Below are 18459 nucleotides of genomic sequence, written 5' to 3'. Positions count from 1 at the left end.
TATCAGCAGGCAGCCGGCCACTCCGGGCCACCGGGCCCTGGACACAAACGATGGCCTTTCCCCTGAGAAACAAAAGTCACCAGGCCAGGTTCCTGATGTCAGTTTGCAGGAGGCACTTGGCACTCTCAAACCAGACACAGTTGCCTGTGGGGGCACCTTGTATCTGGGAGGTATCCTGAAGCATACGGAATTTCAGCAGGCAGCCGGCCACTCCGGGCCCTGGGCAAGAACGATGGCCTTTCCCCTGAGAAACAAAACTCACCAGGCCAGGTTCCTGATGTCAGTTTGCAGGAGGCACTTGGCACTCTCAAACCAGACACAGTTGCCTGTGGGGGCACCTTGCATCTGGGAGATATCCTGAAGCATGCGGAATTTCAGCAGGCAGCCGGCCACTCCGGGCCACCGGGCCCTGGACACGAACCATGCCTTTCCCCTGAGAAACAAAACTCACCAGGCCAGGTTCCTGATGTCAGTTTGCAGGAGGCACTTGGCACTGTCAAACCAGACACAGTTGCCTGTGGGGGCACCTTGCATCTGGGAGATATCCTGAAGCATGCGGAATTTCAGCAGGAAGCCGGCCACTCCGGGCCACCGGGCCCTGGACGCGAACGATGCCCTTTCCCCTGAGAAACAAAACTCACCAGGCCAGGTTCCTGATGTAAGTTTGCAGGAGGCACTTGGCACTCTCAAACCAGACACAGTTGCCTGTGGGGGCACCTTGCATCTGGGAGATATCCTGAACCATGCGGAATATCAGCAGGCAGCCGGCCACTCCGGGCCACCGGGCCCTGGACACAAACGATGGCCTTTCCCCTGAGAAACAAAAGTCACCAGGCCAGGTTCCTGATGTCAGTTTGCAGGAGGCACTTGGCACTCTCAAACCAGACACAGTTGCCTGTGGGGGCACCTTGCATCTGGGAGATATCCTGAAGCATGCGGAATTTCAGCAGGCAGCCGGCCACTCCGGGCCACCGGGCCCTGGACACGAACCATGCCCTTTCCCCTGAGAAACAAAACTCACCAGGCCAGGTTCCTGATGTCAGTTTGCAGGAGGCACTTGGCACTCTCAAACCAGACACAGTTGCCTGTGGGGGCACCTTGCATCTGGGAGGTATCCTGAAGCATACGGAATTTCAGCAGGCAGCCGGCCACTCCGGGCCACCGGGCCCTGGACAAGAACGATGGCCTTTCCCCTGAAAAACAAAACTCACCAGGCCAGGTTCCTGATGTCAGTTTGCAGGAGGCACTTGGCACTCTCAAACCAGACACAGTTCCCTGTGGGGGCACCTTGCATCTGGGAGATATCCTGAAGCATGCGGAATTTCAGCAGGCAGCCGGCCACTCCGGGCCACCGGGCCCTGGACACGAACGATGCCCTTTCCCCTGAGAAACAAAACTCACCAGGCCAGGTTCCTGATGTCAGTTTGCAGGAGGCACTTGGCACTGTCAAACCAGACACAGTTGCCTGTGGGGGCACCTTGCATCTGGGAGATATCCTGAAGCATGCGGAATTTCAGCAGGCAGCCGGCCACTCCGGGCCACCGGGCCCTGGACACGAACCATGCCTTTCCCCTGAGAAACAAAACTCACCAGGCCAGGTTCCTGATGTCAGTTTGCAGGAGGCACTTGGCACTGTCAAACCAGACACAGTTGCCTGTGGGGGCACCTTGCATCTGGGAGATATCCTGAAGCATGCGGAATTTCAGCAGGCAGCCGGCCACTCCGGGCCACCGGGCCCTGGACACGAACGATGCCCTTTCCCCTGAGAAACAAAACTCACCAGGCCAGGTTCCTGATGTCAGTTTGCAGGAGGCACTTGGCACTCTCAAACCAGACACAGTTGCCTGTGGGGGCACCTTGCATCTGGGAGATATCCTGAAGCATGCGGAATTTCAGCAGGCAGCCGGCCACTCCGGGCCACCGGGCCCTGGACACGAACCATGCCCTTTCCCCTGAGAAACAAAACTCACCAGGCCAGGTTCCTGATGTCAGTTTGCAGGAGGCACTTGGCACTCTCAAACCAGACACAGTTGCCTGTGGGGGCACCTTGCATCTGGGAGATATCCTGAACCATGCGGAATTTCAGCAGGCAGCCGGCCACTCCGGGCCACCGGGCCCTGGACACGAACCATGCCCTTTCCCCTGAGAAACAAAACTCACCAGGCCAGGTTCCTGATGTCAGTTTGCAGGAGGCACTTGGCACTGTCTAACAAGACACAGTTGCCTGTGGCTGCTCCTTGCATCTGGGAGATATCCTGAACCATGCGGAATTTCAGCAGGCAGCCGGCCACTCCGGGCCACCGGGCCCTGGACACTAACCATGCCCTTTCCCCTGAGAAACAAAACTCACCAGGCCAGGTTCCTGATGTCAGTTTGCAGGAGGCACTTGGCACTGTCAAACCAGACACAGTTGCCTGTGGGGGCACCTTGCATCTGGGAGATATCCTGAAGCATGCGGAATTTCAGCAGGCAGCCGGCCACTCCGGGCCACCGGACCCTGGACTGGAACGATGCCCTTTCCCCTGAGAAACAAAACTCACCAGGCCAGGTTCCTGATGTCAGTTTGCAGGAGGCACTTGGCACTGTCAAACCAGACACAGTTGCCTGTGGGGGCACCTTGCATCTGGGAGGTATCCTGAAGCATACGGAATTTCAGCAGGCAGCCGGCCACTCCGGGCCCTGGGCAAGAACGATGGCCTTTCCCCTGAGAAACAAAACTCACCAGGCCAGGTTCCTGATGTCAGTTTGCAGGAGGCACTTGGCACTCTCAAACCAGACACAGTTGCCTGTGGGGGCACCTTGCATCTGGGAGATATCCTGAAGCATGCGGAATTTCAGCAGGCAGCCGGCCACTCCGGGCCACCGGGCCCTGGACACGAACCATGCCTTTCCCCTGAGAAACAAAACTCACCAGGCCAGGTTCCTGATGTCAGTTTGCAGGAGGCACTTGGCACTGTCAAACCAGACACAGTTGCCTGTGGGGGCACCTTGCATCTGGGAGATATCCTGAAGCATGCGGAATTTCAGCAGGCAGCCGGCCACTCCGGGCCACCGGGCCCTGGACGCGAACGATGCCCTTTCCCCTGAGAAACAAAACTCACCAGGCCAGGTTCCTGATGTAAGTTTGCAGGAGGCACTTGGCACTCTCAAACCAGACACAGTTGCCTGTGGGGGCACCTTGCATCTGGGAGATATCCTGAACCATGCGGAATATCAGCAGGCAGCCGGCCACTCCGGGCCACCGGGCCCTGGACACAAACGATGGCCTTTCCCCTGAGAAACAAAAGTCACCAGGCCAGGTTCCTGATGTCAGTTTGCAGGAGGCACTTGGCACTCTCAAACCAGACACAGTTGCCTGTGGGGGCACCTTGTATCTGGGAGGTATCCTGAAGCATACGGAATTTCAGCAGGCAGCCGGCCACTCCGGGCCCTGGGCAAGAACGATGGCCTTTCCCCTGAGAAACAAAACTCACCAGGCCAGGTTCCTGATGTCAGTTTGCAGGAGGCACTTGGCACTGTCAAACCAGACACAGTTGCCTGTGGGGGCACCTTGCATCTGGGAGATATCCTGAAGCATGCGGAATTTCAGCAGGCAGCCGGCCACTCCGGGCCACCGGGCCCTGGACACGAACCATGCCTTTCCCCTGAGAAACAAAACTCACCAGGCCAGGTTCCTGATGTCAGTTTGCAGGAGGCACTTGGCACTGTCAAACCAGACACAGTTGCCTGTGGGGGCACCTTGCATCTGGGAGATATCCTGAAGCATGCGGAATTTCAGCAGGAAGCCGGCCACTCCGGGCCACCGGGCCCTGGACGCGAACGATGCCCTTTCCCCTGAGAAACAAAACTCACCAGGCCAGGTTCCTGATGTAAGTTTGCAGGAGGCACTTGGCACTCTCAAACCAGACACAGTTGCCTGTGGGGGCACCTTGCATCTGGGAGATATCCTGAACCATGCGGAATATCAGCAGGCAGCCGGCCACTCCGGGCCACCGGGCCCTGGACACAAACGATGGCCTTTCCCCTGAGAAACAAAAGTCACCAGGCCAGGTTCCTGATGTCAGTTTGCAGGAGGCACTTGGCACTCTCAAACCAGACACAGTTGCCTGTGGGGGCACCTTGCATCTGGGAGATATCCTGAAGCATGCGGAATTTCAGCAGGCAGCCGGCCACTCCGGGCCACCGGGCCCTGGACACGAACCATGCCCTTTCCCCTGAGAAACAAAACTCACCAGGCCAGGTTCCTGATGTCAGTTTGCAGGAGGCACTTGGCACTCTCAAACCAGACACAGTTGCCTGTGGGGGCACCTTGCATCTGGGAGGTATCCTGAAGCATACGGAATTTCAGCAGGCAGCCGGCCACTCCGGGCCACCGGGCCCTGGACAAGAACGATGGCCTTTCCCCTGAAAAACAAAACTCACCAGGCCAGGTTCCTGATGTCAGTTTGCAGGAGGCACTTGGCACTCTCAAACCAGACACAGTTCCCTGTGGGGGCACCTTGCATCTGGGAGATATCCTGAAGCATGCGGAATTTCAGCAGGCAGCCGGCCACTCCGGGCCACCGGGCCCTGGACACGAACGATGCCCTTTCCCCTGAGAAACAAAACTCACCAGGCCAGGTTCCTGATGTCAGTTTGCAGGAGGCACTTGGCACTGTCAAACCAGACACAGTTGCCTGTGGGGGCACCTTGCATCTGGGAGATATCCTGAAGCATGCGGAATTTCAGCAGGCAGCCGGCCACTCCGGGCCACCGGGCCCTGGACACGAACCATGCCTTTCCCCTGAGAAACAAAACTCACCAGGCCAGGTTCCTGATGTCAGTTTGCAGGAGGCACTTGGCACTGTCAAACCAGACACAGTTGCCTGTGGGGGCACCTTGCATCTGGGAGATATCCTGAAGCATGCGGAATTTCAGCAGGCAGCCGGCCACTCCGGGCCACCGGGCCCTGGACACGAACCATGCCTTTCCCCTGAGAAACAAAACTCACCAGGCCAGGTTCCTGATGTCAGTTTGCAGGAGGCACTTGGCACTGTCAAACCAGACACAGTTGCCTGTGGGGGCACCTTGCATCTGGGAGATATCCTGAAGCATGCGGAATTTCAGCAGGCAGCCGGCCACTCCGGGCCACCGGGCCCTGGACGCGAACGATGCCCTTTCCCCTGAGAAACAAAACTCACCAGACCAGGTTCCTGATGTAAGTTTGCAGGAGGCACTTGGCACTCTCAAACCAGACACAGTTGCCTGTGGGGGCACCTTGCATCTGGGAGATATCCTGAACCATGCGGAATATCAGCAGGCAGCCGGCCACTCCGGGCCACCGGGCCCTGGACACAAACGATGGCCTTTCCCCTGAGAAACAAAACTCACCAGGCCAGGTTCCTGATGTCAGTTTGCAGGAGGCACTTGGCACTCTCAAACCAGACACAGTTGCCTGTGGGGGCACCTTGCATCTGGGAGATATCCTGAAGCATGCGGAATTTCAGCAGGCAGCCGGCCACTCCGGGCCACCGGGCCCTGGACACGAACGATGCCCTTTCCCCTGAGAAACAAAACTCACCAGGCCAGGTTCCTGATGTCAGTTTGCAGGAGGCACTTGGCACTCTCAAACCAGACACAGTTGCCTGTGGGGGCACCTTGCATCTGGGAGATATCCTGAACCATGCGGAATTTCAGCAGGCAGCCGGCCACTCCGGGCCACCGGGCCCTGGACACAAACGATGCCCTTTCCCCTGAGAAATAAAACTCACCAGGCCAGGTTCCTGATGTCAGTTTGCAGGAGGCACTTGGCACTGTCAAACCAGACACAGTTGCCTGTGGGGGCACCATGCATCTGGGAGATATCCTGAAGCATGCGGAATTTCAGCAGGCAGCCGGCCACTCCGGGCCACCGGGCCCTGGACACAAACGATGCCCTTTCCCCTGAGAAACAAGACTCACCAGGCCAGGTTCCTGATGTCAGTTTGCAGGAGGCACTTGGCACTGTCAAACCAGACACAGTTGCCTGTGGGGGCACCTTGCATCTGGGAGATATCCTGAAGCATGCGGAATTTCAGCAGGCAGCCGGCCACTCCGGGCCACCGGGCCCTGGACACGAACCATGCCCTTTCCCCTGAGAAACAAAACTCACCAGGCCAGGTTCCTGATGTCAGTTTGCAGGAGGCACTTGGCACTGTCAAACAAGACACAGTTGCCTGTGGGGGCACCTTGCATCTGGGAGATATCCTGAAGCATGCGGAATTTCAGCAGGCAGCCGGCCACTCCGGGCCACCGGGCCCTGGACACGAACGATGCCCTTTCCCCTGAGAAACAAAACTCACCAGGCCAGGTTCCTGATGTCAGTTTGCAGGAGGCACTTGGCACTGTCAAACCAGACACAGTTGCCTGTGGGGGCACCTTGCATCTGGGAGATATCCTGAACCATGCGGAATTTCAGCAGGCAGCCGGCCACTCCGGGCCACCGGGCCCTGGACACGAGCCATGCCCTTTCCCCTGAGAAACAAAACTCACCAGGCCAGGTTCCTGATGTCAGTTTGCAGGAGGCACTTGGCACTGTCTAACAAGACACAGTTGCCTGTGGCTGCTCCTTGCATCTGGGAGATATCCTGAAGCATGCGGAATTTCAGCAGGCAGCCGGCCACTCCGGGGCACCGGGCCCTGGACACAAACGATGCCCTTTCCCCTGAGAAACAAAACTCACCAGGCCAGGTTCCTGATGTCAGTTTGCAGGAGGCACTTGGCACTGTCAAACCAGACACAGTTGCCTGTGGGGGCACCTTGCATCTGGGAGATATCCTGAAGCATGCAGAATTACAGCAGGCAGCCGGCCACTCCGGGCCACCGGACCCTGGACAGGAACGATGCCCTTTCCCCTGAGAAACAAAACTCACCAGGCCAGGTTCCTGATGTCAGTTTGCAGGAGGCACTTGGCACTGTCAAACCAGACACAGTTGCCTGTGGGGGCACCTTGTATCTGGGAGGTATCCTGAAGCATACGGAATTTCAGCAGGCAGCCGGCCACTCCGGGCCCTGGGCAAGAACGATGGCCTTTCCCCTGAGAAACAAAACTCACCAGGCCAGGTTCCTGATGTCAGTTTGCAGGAGGCACTAGGCACTCTCAAACCAGACACAGTTGCCTGTGGGGGCACCTTGCATCTGGGAGATATCCTGAACCATGCGGAATTTCAGCAGGCAGCCGGCCACTCCGGGCCACCGGGCCCTGGACAGGAACGATGGCCTTTCCCCTGAGAAACAAAACTCACCAGGCCAGGTTCCTGATGTCAGTTTGCAGGAGGCACTTGGCACTGTCAAACCAGACACAGTTGCCTGTGGGGGCACCTTGCATCTGGGAGATATCCTGAAGCATGCGGAATTTCAGCAGGCAGCCGGCCACTCCGGGCCACCGGGCCCTGGACAGGAACGATGCCCTTTCCCCTGAGAAACAAAACTCACCAGGCCAGGTTCCTGATGTCAGTTTGCAGGAGGCACTTGGCACTGTCAAACCAGACACAGTTGCCTGTGGGGGCACCTTGTATCTGGGAGGTATCCTGAAGCATACGGAATTTCAGCAGGCAGCCGGCCACTCCGGGCCCTGGGCAAGAACGATGGCCTTTCCCCTGAGAAACAAAACTCACCAGGCCAGGTTCCTGATGTCAGTTTGCAGGAGGCACTTGGCACTCTCAAACCAGACACAGTTGCCTGTGGGGGCACCTTGCATCTGGGAGATATCCTGAAGCATGCGGAATTTCAGCAGGCAGCCGGCCACTCCGGGCCACCGGGCCCTGGACACGAACGATGCCCTTTCCCCTGAGAAACAAAACTCACCAGGCCAGGTTCCTGATGTCAGTTTGCAGGAGGCACTTGGCACTGTCAAACCAGACACAGTTGCCTGTGGGGGCACCTTGCATCTGGGAGATATCCTGAAGCATGCGGAATTTCAGCAGGCAGCCGGCCACTCCGGGCCACCGGGCCCTGGACGCGAACGATGCCCTTTCCCCTGAGAAACAAAACTCACCAGGCCAGGTTCCTGATGTCAGTTTGCAGGAGGCACTTGGCACTCTCAAACCAGACACAGTTGCCTGTGGGGGCACCTTGCATCTGGGAGATATCCTGAACCATGCGGAATATCAGCAGGCAGCCGGCCACTCCGGGCCACCGGGCCCTGGACACAAACGATGGCCTTTCCCCTGAGAAACAAAAGTCACCAGGCCAGGTTCCTGATGTCAGTTTGCAGGAGGCACTTGGCACTCTCAAACCAGACACAGTTGCCTGTGGGGGCACCTTGCATCTGGGAGATATCCTGAAGCATGCGGAATTTCAGCAGGCAGCCGGCCACTCCGGGCCACCGGGCCCTGGACACGAACGATGCCCTTTCCCCTGAGAAACAAAACTCACCAGGCCAGGTTCCTGATGTCAGTTTGCAGGAGGCACTTGGCACTCTCAAACCAGACACAGTTGCCTGTGGGGGCACCTTGCATCTGAGAGGTATCCTGAAGCATACGGAATTTCAGCAGGCAGCCGGCCACTCCGGGCCACCGGGCCCTGGACAAGAACGATGGCCTTTCCCCTGAGAAACAAAACTCACCAGGCCAGGTTCCTGATGTCAGTTTGCAGGAGGCACTTGGCACTGTCAAACCAGACACAGTTGCCTGTGGGGGCACCTTGCATCTGGGAGATATCCTGAAGCATGCGGAATTTCAGCAGGCAGCCGGCCACTCCGGGCCACCGGGCCCTGGACACGAACGATGCCCTTTCCCCTGAGAAACAAAACTCACCAGGCCAAGTTCCTGATGTCAGTTTGCAGGAGGCACTTGGCACTGTCAAACCAGACACAGTTGCCTGTGGGGGCACCTTGCATCTGGGAGATATCCTGAAGCATGCGGAATTTCAGCAGGCAGCCGGCCACTCCGTGCCACCGGGCCCTGGACACGAACGATGGCCTTTCCCCTGAGAAACAAAACTCACCAGGCCAGGTTCCTGATGTCAGTTTGCAGGAGGCACTTGGCACTGTCTAACCAGACACAGTTGCCTGTGGCGGCACCTTGCATCTGAGAGATATCCTGAAGCATGCGGAATTTCAGCAGGCAGCCGGCCACTCCTGGGCACCGGGCCCTGGACACAAACGATGGCCTTTCCCCTGAGAAACAAAAGTCACCAGGCCAGGTTCCTGATGTCAGTTTGCAGGAGGCACTTGGCACTGTCAAACCAGACACAGTTGCCTGTGGGTGCTCCTTGCATCTGGGAGGTATCCTGAAGCATGCGGAATTTCAGCAGGAAGCCGGCCACTCCGGGCCACCGGGCCCTGGACACGAACGATGCCCTTTCCCCTGAGAAACAAAACTCACCAGGCCAGGTTCCTGATGTCAGTTTGCAGGAGGCACTTGGCACTCTCAAACCAGACACAGTTGCCTGTGGGGGCACCTTGCATCTGGGAGATATCCTGAAGCATGCGGAATTTCAGCAGGCAGCCGGCCACTCCGGGCCACCAGGCCCTGGACACAAACGATGGCCTCTGCCCCGAGAAACAAAACTCACCAGGCCAGGTTCCTGATGTCAGTTTGCAGGAGGCACTTGGCACTGTCAAACCAGACACAGTTGCCTGTGGGGGCACCTTGCATCTGGGAGATATCCTGAAGCATGCGGAATTTCAGCAGGCAGCCGGCCGCTCCGGGCCACCGGGCCCTGGACACAAACGATGCCCTTTCCCCTGAGAAATAAAACTCACCAGGCCAGGTTCCTGATGTCAGTTTGCAGGAGGCACTTGGCACTGTCAAACCAGACACAGTTGCCTGTGGGGGCACCATGCATCTGGGAGATATCCTGAAGCATGCGGAATTTCAGCAGGCAGCCGGCCACTCCGGGCCACCGGGCCCTGGACAGGAACGATGGCCTTTCCCCTGAGAAACAAGACTCACCAGGCCAGGTTCCTGATGTCAGTTTGCAGGAGGCACTTGGCACTGTCTAACCAGACACAGTTGCCTGTGGGGGCACCTTGCATCTGGGAGATATCCTGAAGCATGCGGAATTTCAGCAGGCAGCCGGCCACTCCGGGCCACCGGGCCCTGGACACGAACCATGCCCTTTCCCCTGAGAAACAAAACTCACCAGGCCAGGTTCCTGATGTCAGTTTGCAGGAGGCACTTGGCACTGTCAAACAAGACACAGTTGCCTGTGGGGGCACCTTGCATCTGGGAGATATCCTGAAGCATGCGGAATTTCAGCAGGCAGCCGGCCACTCCGGGCCACCGGGCCCTGGACACGAGCCATGCCCTTTCCCCTGAGAAACAAAACTCACCAGGCCAGGTTCGTGATGTCAGTTTGCAGGAGGCACTTGGCACTGTCTAACAAGACACAGTTGCCTGTGGCTGCTCCTTGCATCTGGGAGATATCCTGAAGCATGCGGAATTTCAGCAGGCAGCCGGCCACTCCGGGCCACCGGGCCCTGGACACTAACCATGCCCTTTCCCCTGAGAAACAAAACTCACCAGGCCAGGTTCCTGATGTCAGTTTGCAGGAGGCACTTGGCACTGTCAAACCAGACACAGTTGCCTGTGGGGGCACCTTGTATCTGGGAGGTATCCTGAAGCATACGGAATTTCAGCAGGCAGCCGGCCACTCCGGGCCCTGGGCAAGAACGATGGCCTTTCCCCTGAGAAACAAAACTCACCAGGCCAGGTTCCTGATGTCAGTTTGCAGGAGGCACTTGGCACTCTCAAACCAGACACAGTTGCCTGTGGGGGCACCTTGCATCTGGGAGATATCCTGAACCATGCGGAATATCAGCAGGCAGCCGGCCACTCCGGGCCACCGGGCCCTGGACACAAACGATGGCCTTTCCCCTGAGAAACAAAAGTCACCAGGCCAGGTTCCTGATGTCAGTTTGCAGGAGGCACTTGGCACTCTCAAACCAGACACAGTTGCCTGTGGGGGCACCTTGCATCTGGGAGATATCCTGAAGCATGCGGAATTTCAGCAGGCAGCCGGCCACTCCGGGCCACCGGGCCCTGGACACGAACGATGCCCTTTCCCCTGAGAAACAAAACTCACCAGGCCAGGTTCCTGATGTCAGTTTGCAGGAGGCACTTGGCACTCTCAAACCAGACACAGTTGCCTGTGGGGGCACCTTGCATCTGGGAGGTATCCTGAAGCATACGGAATTTCAGCAGGCAGCCGGCCACTCCGGGCCACCGGGCCCTGGACAAGAACCATGCCCTTTCCCCTGAGAAACAAAACTCACCAGGCCAGGTTCCTGATGTCAGTTTGCAGGAGGCACTTGGCACTCTCAAACCAGACACAGTTGCCTGTGGGGGCACCTTGCATCTGGGAGATATCCTGAAGCATGCGGAATTTCAGCAGGCAGCCGGCCACTCCGGGCCACCGGGCCCTGGACACGAACCATGCCCTTTCCCCTGAGAAACAAAACTCACCAGGCCAAGTTCCTGATGTCAGTTTGTAGGAGGCACTTGGCACTGTCAAACCAGACACAGTTGCCTGTGGGGGCACCTTGCATCTGGGAGATATCCTGAAGCATGCGGAATTTCAGCAGGCAGCCGGCCACTCCGGGCCACCGGGCCCTGGACAGGAACGATGGCCTTTCCCCTGAGAAACAAAACTCACCAGGCCAGGTTCCTGATGTCAGTTTGCAGGAGGCACTTGGCACTGTCTAACCAGACACAGTTGCCTGTGGCGGCACCTTGCATCTGAGAGATATCCTGAAGCATGCGGAATTTCAGCAGGCAGCCGGCCACTCCGGGCCACCGGGCCCTGGACACAAACGATGGCCTTTCCCCTGAGAAACAAAAGTCACCAGGCCAGGTTCCTGATGTCAGTTTGCAGGAGGCACTTGGCACTCTCAAACCAGACACAGTTGCCTGTGGGTGCTCCTTGCATCTGGGAGGTATCCTGAAGCATGCGGAATTTCAGCAGGCAGCCGGCCACTCCGGGCCACCGGGCCCTGGACACGAACGATGCCCTTTCCCCTGAGAAACAAAACTCACCAGGCCAGGTTCCTGATGTCAGTTTGCAGGAGGCACTTGGCACTCTCAAACCAGACACAGTTGCCTGTGGGGGCACCTTGCATCTGGGAGATATCCTGAAGCATGCGGAATTTCAGCAGGCAGCCGGCCACTCCGGGCCACCGGGCCCTGGACACAAACGATGGCCTCTGCCCCGAGAAACAAAACTCACCAGGCCAGGTTCCTGATGTCAGTTTGCAGGAGGCACTTGGCACTGTCAAACCAGACACAGTTGCCTGTGGGGGCACCTTGCATCTGGGAGATATCCTGAAGCATGCGGAATTTCAGCAGGCAGCCGGCCACTCCGGGCCACCGGGCCCTGGACAGGAACGATGGCCTTTCCCCTGAGAAACAAAACTCACCAGGCCAGGTTCCTGATGTCAGTTTGCAGGAGGCACTTGGCACTGTCTAACCAGACACAGTTGCCTGTGGCGGCACCTTGCATCTGAGAGATATCCTGAAGCATGCGGAATTTCAGCAGGCAGCCGGCCACTCCGGGGCACCGGGCCCTGGACACAAACGATGGCCTTTCCCCTGAGAAACAAAAGTCACCAGGCCAGGTTCCTGATGTCAGTTTGCAGGAGGCACTTGGCACTGTCAAACCAGACACAGTTGCCTGTGGGTGCTCCTTGCATCTGGGAGGTATCCTGAAGCATGCGGAATTTCAGCAGGCAGCCGGCCACTCCGGGCCACCGGGCCCTGGACACGAACGATGCCCTTTCCCCTGAGAAACAAAACTCACCAGGCCAGGTTCCTGATGTCAGTTTGCAGGAGGCACTTGGCACTCTCAAACCAGACACAGTTGCCTGTGGGGGCACCTTGCATCTGGGAGATATCCTGAAGCATGCGGAATTTCAGCAGGCAGCCGGCCACTCCGGGCCACCAGGCCCTGGACACAAACGATGGCCTCTGCCCCGAGAAACAAAACTCACCAGGCCAGGTTCCTGATGTCAGTTTGCAGGAGGCACTTGGCACTGTCAAACCAGACACAGTTGCCTGTGGGGGCACCTTGCATCTGGGAGATATCCTGAAGCATGCGGAATTTCAGCAGGCAGCCGGCCGCTCCGGGCCACCGGGCCCTGGACACAAACGATGCCCTTTCCCCTGAGAAATAAAACTCACCAGGCCAGGTTCCTGATGTCAGTTTGCAGGAGGCACTTGGCACTGTCAAACCAGACACAGTTGCCTGTGGGGGCACCATGCATCTGGGAGATATCCTGAAGCATGCGGAATTTCAGCAGGCAGCCGGCCACTCCGGGCCACCGGGCCCTGGACAGGAACGATGGCCTTTCCCCTGAGAAACAAGACTCACCAGGCCAGGTTCCTGATGTCAGTTTGCAGGAGGCACTTGGCACTGTCTAACCAGACACAGTTGCCTGTGGCGGCACCTTGCATCTGGGAGATATCCTGAAGCATGCGGAATTTCAGCAGGCAGCCGGCCACTCCGGGCCACCGGGCCCTGGACACGAACCATGCCCTTTCCCCTGAGAAACAAAACTCACCAGGCCAGGTTCCTGATGTCAGTTTGCAGGAGGCACTTGGCACTGTCAAACAAGACACAGTTGCCTGTGGGGGCACCTTGCATCTGGGAGATATCCTGAAGCATGCGGAATTTCAGCAGGCAGCCGGCCACTCCGGGCCACCGGGCCCTGGACAGGAACGATGGCCTTTCCCCTGAGAAACAAAACTCACCAGGCCAGGTTCCTGATGTCAGTTTGCAGGAGGCACTTGGCACTGTCAAACCAGACACAGTTGCCTGTGGGGGCACCTTGCATCTGGGAGATATCCTGAAGCATGCGGAATTTCAGCAGGCAGCCGGCCACTCCGGGCCACCGGGCCCTGGACACGAACCATGCCCTTTCCCCTGAGAAACAAAACTCACCAGGCCAGGTTCCTGATGTCAGTTTGCAGGAGGCACTTGGCACTCTCAAACCAGACACAGTTGCCTGTGGGGGCACCTTGCATCTGGGAGATATCCTGAACCATGCGGAATTTCAGCAGGCAGCCGGCCACTCCGGGCCACCGGGCCCTGGACACGAACCATGCCCTTTCCCCTGAGAAACAAAACTCACCAGGCCAGGTTCCTGATGTCAGTTTGCAGGAGGCACTTGGCACTGTCTAACAAGACACAGTTGCCTGTGGCTGCTCCTTGCATCTGGGAGATATCCTGAAGCATGCGGAATTTCAGCAGGCAGCCGGCCACTCCGGGCCACCGGGCCCTGGACACTAACCATGCCCTTTCCCCTGAGAAACAAAACTCACCAGGCCAGGTTCCTGATGTCAGTTTGCAGGAGGCACTTGGCACTCTCAAACCAGACACAGTTGCCTGTGGGGGCACCTTGCATCTGGGAGATATCCTGAAGCATGCGGAATTTCAGCAGGCAGCCGGCCACTCCGGGCCCTGGGCAAGAACGATGGCCTTTCCCCTGAGAAACAAAACTCACCAGGCCAGGTTCCTGATGTCAGTTTGCAGGAGGCACTTGGCACTGTCAAACCAGACACAGTTGCCTGTGGGGGCACCTTGCATCTGGGAGATATCCTGAAGCATGCGGAATTTCAGCAGGCAGCCGGCCACTCCGGGCCACCGGGCCCTGGACACGAACCATGCCTTTCCCCTGAGAAACAAAACTCACCAGGCCAGGTTCCTGATGTCAGTTTGCAGGAGGCACTTGGCACTCTCAAACCAGACACAGTTGCCTGTGGGGGCACCTTGCATCTGGGAGATATCCTGAAGCATGCGGAATTTCAGCAGGCAGCCGGCCACTCCGGGCCACCGGGCCCTGGACGCGAACGATGCCCTTTCCCCTGAGAAACAAAACTCACCAGGCCAGGTTCCTGATGTAAGTTTGCAGGAGGCACTTGGCACTCTCAAACCAGACACAGTTGCCTGTGGGGGCACCTTGCATCTGGGAGATATCCTGAACCATGCGGAATATCAGCAGGCAGCCGGCCACTCCGGGCCACCGGGCCCTGGACACAAACGATGGCCTTTCCCCTGAGAAACAAAACTCACCAGGCCAGGTTCCTGATGTCAGTTTGCAGGAGGCACTTGGCACTCTCAAACCAGACACAGTTGCCTGTGGGGGCACCTTGCATCTGGGAGATATCCTGAACCATGCGGAATTTCAGCAGGCAGCCGGCCACTCCGGGCCACCGGGCCCTGGACACGAACGATGCCCTTTCCCCTGAGAAACAAAACTCACCAGGCCAGGTTCCTGATGTCAGTTTGCAGGAGGCACTTGGCACTCTCAAACCAGACACAGTTGCCTGTGGGGGCACCTTGTATCTGGGAGGTATCCTGAAGCATACGGAATTTCAGCAGGCAGCCGGCCACTCCGGGCCACCGGGCCCTGGACAAGAACGATGGCCTTTCCCCTGAGAAACAAAACTCACCAGGCCAGGTTCCTGATGTCAGTTTGCAGGAGGCACTTGGCACTGTCAAACCAGACACAGTTGCCTGTGGGGGCACCTTGCATCTGGGAGATATCCTGAAGCATGCGGAATTTCAGCAGGCAGCCGGCCACTCCGGGCCACCGGGCCCTGGACACGAACCATGCCCTTTCCCCTGAGAAACAAAACTCACCAGGCCAGGTTCCTGATGTCAGTTTGCAGGAGGCACTTGGCACTGTCAAACCAGACACAGTTGCCTGTGGGGGCACCTTGCATCTGGGAGATATCCTGAAGCATGCGGAATTTCAGCAGGCAGCCGGCCACTCCGGTCCACCGGGCCCTGGACACGAACCATGCCCTTTCCCCTGAGAAACAAAACTCACCAGGCCAGGTTCCTGATGTCAGTTTGCAGGAGGCACTTGGCACTGTCAAACCAGACACAGTTGCCTGTGGGGGCACCTTGCATCTGGGAGATATCCTGAAGCATGCGGAATTTCAGCAGGCAGCCGGCCACTCCGGGCCACCAGGCCCTGGACACAAACGATGGCCTCTGCCCCGAGAAACAAAACTCACCAGGCCAGGTTCCTGATGTCAGTTTGCAGGAGGCACTTGGCACTGTCTAACCAGACACAGTTGCCTGTGGCGGCACCTTGCATCTGGGAGATATCCTGAAGCATGCGGAATTTCAGCAGGCAGCCGGCCACTCCGGGCCACCGGGCCCTGGACACGAACGATGCCCTTTCCCCTGAGAAACAAAACTCACCAGGCCAGGTTCCTGATGTCAGTTTGCAGGAGGCACTTGGCACTGTCTAACAAGACACAGTTGCCTGTGGCTGCTCCTTGCATCTGGGAGATATCCTGAAGCATGCGGAATTTCAGCAGGCAGCCGGCCACTCCGGGCCACCGGGCCCTGGACACGAACCATGCCCTTTCCCCTGAGAAACAAAACTCACCAGGCCAGGTTCCTGATGTCAGTTTGCAGGAGGCACTTGGCACTCTCAAACCAGACACAGTTGCCTGTGGGGGCACCTTGCATCTGGGAGATATCCTGAAGCATGCGGAATTTCAGCAGGCAGCCGGCCACTCCGGGCCACCGGGCCCTGGACACGAACGATGGCCTTTCCCCTGAGAAACAAAACTCACCAGGCCAGGTTCCTGATGTCAGTTTGCAGGAGGCACTTGGCACTCTCAAACCAGACACAGTTGCCTGTGGGGGCACCTTGCATCTGGGAGATATCCTGAAGCATGCGGAATTTCAGCAGGCAGCCGGCCACTCCGGGCCACCGGGCCCTGGACACGAACGATGCCCTTTCCCCTGAGAAACAAAACTCACCAGGCCAGGTTCCTGATGTCAGTTTGCAGGAGGCACTTGGCACTCTCAAACCAGACACAGTTGCCTGTGGGGGCACCTTGCATCTGGGAGATATCCTGAACCATGCGGAATTTCAGCAGGCAGCCGGCCACTCCGGGCCACCGGGCCCTGGACAGGAACCATGCCCTTTCCCCTGAGAAACAAAACTCACCAGGCCAGGTTCCTGATGTCAGTTTGCAGGAGGCACTTGGCACTCTCAAACCAGACACAGTTGCCTGTGGGGGCACCTTGCATCTGGGAGGTATCCTGAAGCATACGGAATTTCAGCAGGCAGCCGGCCACTCCGGGCCACCGGGCCCTGGACAAGAACGATGGCCTTTCCCCTGAGAAACAAAACTCACCAGGCCAGGTTCCTGATGTCAGTTTGCAGGAGGCACTTGGCACTCTCAAACCAGACACAGTTGCCTGTGGGGGCACCTTGCATCTGGGAGGTATCCTGAAGCATACGGAATTTCAGCAGGCAGCCGGCCACTCCGGGCCACCGGGCCCTGGACAAGAACGATGGCCTTTCCCCTGAGAAACAAAACTCACCAGGCCAGGTTCCTGATGTCAGTTTGCAGGAGGCACTTGGCACTCTCAAACCAGACACAGTTGCCTGTGGGGGCACCTTGCATCTGGGAGATATCCTGAACCATGCGGAATTTCAGCAGGCAGCCGGCCACTCCGGGCCACCGGGCCCTGGACACGAACGATGCCCTTTCCCCTGAGAAACAAAACTCACCAGGCCAGGTTCCTGATGTCAGTTTGCAGGAGGCACTTGGCACTGTCAAACCAGACACAGTTGCCTGTGGGGGCACCTTGCATCTGGGAGATATCCTGAAGCATGCGGAATTTCAGCAGGCAGCCGGCCACTCCGGGCCACCGGGCCCTGGACACGAACGATGCCCTTTCCCCTGAGAAACAAAACTCACCAGGCCAGGTTCCTGATGTCAGTTTGCAGGAGGCACTTGGCACTGTCAAACCAGACACAGTTGCCTGTGGGGGCACCTTGCATCTGGGAGATATCCTGAAGCATGCGGAATTTCAGCAGGCAGCCGGCCACTCCGGGCCACCGGGCCCTGGACAAGAACGATGGCCTTTCCCCTGAGAAACAAAACTCACCAGGCCAGGTTCCTGATGTCAGTTTGCAGGAGGCACTTGGCACTCTCAAACCAGACACAGTTGCCTGTGGGGGCACCTTGCATCTGGGAGATATCCTGAAGCATGCGGAATTTCAGCAGGCAGCCGGCCACTCCGGGCCACCGGGCCCTGGCCACGAACCATGCCCTTTCCCCTGAGAAACAAAACTCACCAGGCCAGGTTCCTGATGTCAGTTTGCAGGAGGCACTTGGCACTGTCTAACCAGATACAGTTGCCTGTGGCGGCACCTTGCATCTGGGAGATATCCTGGACCATGCGGAATTTCAGCAGGCAGCCGGCCACTCCTGGCCACTGAGCCCTGGACACGAACCATGCCCTTTCCCCTGAGAAACAAAACTCACCAGGCCAGGTTCCTGATGTCAGTTTGCAGGAGGCACTTGGCACTCTCAAACCAGACACAGTTGCCTGTGGGGGCACCTTGTATCTGGGAGATATCCTGAAGCATGCGGAATTTCAGCGGGCAGCCGGCCAATCCGGGCCACCGGGCCCTGGACACGAACGATGCCCTTTCCCCTGAGAAACAAAACTCACCAGGCCAGGTTC

This window comes from Passer domesticus, chromosome 26 (assembly GCF_036417665.1).
Source record: "Passer domesticus isolate bPasDom1 chromosome 26, bPasDom1.hap1, whole genome shotgun sequence".
Lineage (NCBI taxonomy): Eukaryota > Metazoa > Chordata > Aves > Passeriformes > Passeridae > Passer > Passer domesticus.
The sequence above is the reverse complement of the archived record's forward strand: the minus strand, read 5'-3'. Positions refer to the sequence as shown.